This window comes from Silene latifolia, chromosome Y, assembly GCF_048544455.1.
Source record: "Silene latifolia isolate original U9 population chromosome Y, ASM4854445v1, whole genome shotgun sequence".
Classification (NCBI taxonomy): domain Eukaryota; kingdom Viridiplantae; phylum Streptophyta; class Magnoliopsida; order Caryophyllales; family Caryophyllaceae; genus Silene; species Silene latifolia.
Window position 1 is genome coordinate 428,891,811 of NC_133538.1, and position 4,610 is coordinate 428,896,420.

The following is a 4,610-nucleotide window of genomic DNA, read 5'->3' on the forward strand; positions in this document are numbered from 1 at the left end:
CCCTTCTTCTTCCTGCCGACTTCCGCCTGTAACCACGCCACCACCCCACTTCTCTTTTTCTTTTCCGTCTTAGAGGATTCCAGATCTCGTTTTTTTATTTTATTTTTCTTCTTTTTTGTTCCTTCTTTTCCGTCTTAGAGGATTCCACCCCACTTCTCTTGTTCTTTTTTCTTCTTTTTTGTTTTTTTTGTTCTATTTCGATTGCAGATTTTAAATTTGTTGGTTTTTGTTCTTCAAATTTGTTGGTTTGTGTGTTTTGTTGGTATTTGTTTTATGTTTTTTTTATTACCTTGCAGATTTCGATTTCTTTTCTTTTGTTTTATGTTTTGTTTCGGTTTTTTGTGTTTTTATAAATTATATTGACTTTAATATTAAATCTGTTAATTATGAAATAGTTTTTGTGATATCTCGTTTTTATTATTAGATCTAAAATTATATGATTTAAATTGTTGTCTTGCTTTTTTAGATGTGCATTTTTTTCTCCTAGAATTACTTTTTTTTCTGCTACAATTACTCTTTTTTCTGCTACAATTACTCTTTTTTCTGCTAAAATTACATTTTATGTATATTAAAATTATACTTTTTTTTAATGATACATTTTTCTCTATTATTAAAGTTATACCTTTATCTATTAAAATTACACTTTTTTCTATTAAAATTACACTTTTTTCAGTTAAAATTACATTTTTCTCTATTAAAATTACACTTTTTTTCAGTTAAAATTGCACTTTTTTTCAGTTAAAATTACACTTTTCTTTATTAAAATTACACTTTTTTCTATTAAAATTGCACTTTTTTCTGTTAAAATTACACTTTTGTTGTTGTTAGAATTAAACTTTTTTCTGTTAAAATTACACTTTTCTCCATTAAAATTACACTTTTTCTGTTAAAATTATACTTTTTTCTGCTAGAATAACTCTTTTTTCGGCTAAAATTACACTTTTTCTGCTAGAATTACACTTATTTCTATTGGACTAATGTTACACTCTCAATGGACTTGGTCATATTCTCATATTCTCATTGGACTAATGTTACACTCTCAATGGACTAAAATTACATTCTCAGTGGACTAAAATTAAACTTTCCTGGACTAAAATAACACTTTTCTGGACTAAAATAACACTCTCATTGGACTGAAATTACATTTGCCTGGACTAAAATAATACTTTTCTGGACTAAAATAACACTCTCATTGGACTGAAATTACACTTTCCTTGACTAAAATAACACTTTTTGTCGTTAAAATAACACTAAATGAAAATGCTAAAATTACAATAAGTTGTAACAAAATTACAAAAATTTAAAATAATATTCGTCAAAATCGATCAAAAGATGAAGTTAAACTAAATAAGACGCAAAATTCTCGTAAACATTCCTTAAAATTACAAATTTCAAAATAATATCCGTCAAAACCGCTTCGTAGATTAAAGTTACACTTTTTGCTGTTAGAATTACACTCGTAAAATCCTAAAATATCGAAAACTTGTCTAAAAAAACGAAAAAAAACTGAAACTGGAAAAGTGTTAACAAAATTTTCATAAACTTTGAAGTATAAGATAAATGATGGTGTTAATTGTGTATGATAATGAATTAGTAAATGTATTATTAAAACTAGAGAGAGAAGTGAATTAATTAGTGTTAAGTGTGTTTCTTACTTTCAATCTCAAGCATCCACCAAGCATGATCTAAGGGATATGGAAGGGACTTATGGACTCAAAAGATATGAAGGACTTATTTGAACTTGACACTATATATATATATATATATATATATATAGAAGGGTTCTTATAAGGCCTTCATACCATATAAGGCCGTAAGTCCTTATAAGAGCCCTTGGATGGAAGGGATGGAGGGATGAGATTACATCTCATTGAAGGGTCACAATTCTCCCTCCCTAATCTCCTTCCCTAATTGTGTATAACTCCACCTAATTTTGTACAACTCTTCCACCATTCTAATCTCCCAACTCACTTCCTCATTCACTCATCCCCTCTCATTTCTCACATTCACTCTTTCTCTCTTATTTTCTCCCACCCTCTCTAAACAAAAAAAAACCAAGTTGATAAAAAAAAACCCAAACAAATATAAAACAAAAAAAACACAAAAATCACTCCACCACACCCGACCCACCACCACCCCACCACTACCCGACCCCACCACCACCCTATCACTGCCTCCACCTCCTCACACCGCCAACTTCCAGCCCCACCACCGCCAACTCCAGCCCCACCACGCGGCCCACCACGAATCACCTCCGCATCACGCTGTCCAGATCCCTTTGGCCTTCGCTGACAACCACACCCCGACAACCCACTACCCCTGTCCTCTAACCGACAACCCACTACCCCGACAACCACACCCAACGCCACCACTAACCCCCTTCGCCAAATCCGGCCACCACCACCCATAACCTCCACCACTACCCTCGGCGGTTTCCACGACACCCTCTGCAACCTCCCTCATCCTCTCCCCTCGGCGGTCTCCACCACCACCCTCGGGATTTTTCATTTTCGATTGGTTTTTGGGTTGTTTTCGATGGTTTTTTTTTCTGATTTTTGAGTTTTTGTTGGTTTTGGTTTTGTTTATTTTGTTTTTTGTTTGTTTTGTTTTATGGTTTTTGGTTCTTTTTGGTTCTTTTTTTTGTTTTTTGTTTGTTTTCTTTTTTATATATTTTTTTTGGAGTGTTACATAATTTTTTTGTTTTTAGATATTGTTACATTTTTGTTATTGTTATTGTTATTTGGTTTTATTATTGTTATTTGGTTTTTTGTTTTTGTTATTATGGGTTTTTTTGGTTTTTGTTATTATTTAATTTTTTTCAGATTTAATATTTGTTGATTAATTACGATTTTTCATATTTATTTGGTTTTTATAAAAGTTATACTATTTACGACTAAAGTTATACACTTAAAACATTAAAGTTATACTATTTACGACTAAAGTTATACCCTTAAAACATAAAAGTTATACAATTTACGACTAAAGTTATATCCTTTAAACATTAAAGTTATACTCCCTCCAATTCTATGTATTCTTCCCCTTGTTTGTGGGCACGGAAATTAAGGAGAATAATAAAATAAGAGTAAAAAGTTGGGTGGGGTTTGGTAATTGGAGAGAGGGATGAATAATTATGAGTTAAATAAGAAATGGTGGGGTCAAAATATTAAGAAAAGTAATAAAATATGCGTAAAAGAGTTGGGTGGGGTTTGATGATAGGAGAGAGAAATGAATAAAATAAGAGTAAAAGTTTCCAAAATAAGAAAGGGGAAGAAAACCTGAATAATCCGTTTTAGGAAATAGGGAAGAATATATAGAATAGGAGGGAGTACTATTTACGACAACAGTTATACATTTTATGACTAAAGTTATACATTTTATGACTAAAGTTATACCCTTGAAACATTAAAGTTACAAGGGTATAAGACTAAAGTTATACATATTGTCGATTAAAGTTATACACTGCGTGCATTAAAGTTATACACACGATATATAATTTTTTGAGAATTTGGTTCGACTATTATTTTTTTTGGCCTTTTTTCAGTGTTTACTTATTATGGTTTTTTTTTTAGATAAGGATTTTTTGTTTTTCTAGTATTGTTGGTTTGGATTTTGGTTTTTTCTTTTATTAAAGTTTTTTTTTTGGATTAAAGTTATACAATTTTGGACTAAAGTTATACAAAAAATGGACTAAAGTTATACAAATATGGACTAAAGTTATACAAATAATGACTACAGTTATACAAAAATTAACTAAAGTTGTACAAAAAAGGACTAAAGTTGTACAAAAACTGACTAAAGTTATACGAATGTGGACTAAAGTTATACAAATAAGGACTGAAGTTATACAAAAAATGACTAAAGTTGTACAAAAAATGACTAAAGTTGTAAAAAAATGGACTAAATTTATACAAAAACTGACTAAAGTTATACAAATATGGACTAAAGTTATACAAAAATGAACTAAAGTTAAACAAAAATAGACCAAAGTTATACAAAAAAAGACTAAAGTTATACAAAAATTGGACTAAAGTTATACAAAAAATTGGGCTAAAGTTATACAAACATGAACCAAAGTTATACAAAAATGAACCAAAGTTATACAAAAATGGACTAAAGTTATACAAAAATGAACCAAAGTTATACAGAAATAGACCAAAGTTATATAAAAATGAACCAAAGTTATACAAAAAATGGACTAAAGTTATACAAAAAATTTGACTAAAGTTATACAAAATTGAACCAAAGTTATACAAAAATGAACCAAAGTTATAACTTTAGTCCATTTTTGTATAACTTTGGTTCATTTTTGTATAACTTTGGTTCATTTTTGTATAACTTTGGTTCATTTTTGTATAACTTTAGTCCAATTTTTTGTATAACTTTAGTCCAATTTTTGTATAACTTTAGTCTTTTTTTGTATAACTTTGGTCTATTTTTGTATAACTTTGGTTCATGTTTGTATAACTTTAGTCCATTTTTGTATAACTTTGGTTCATTTTTGTATAACTTTGGTCCATTTTTGTATAACTTTAGCCCATATTTGTATAACTTTAATCCATATTTGTATAACTTTAGTCCATTTCTGTATAATTTTGGTTCATTTTTGTATA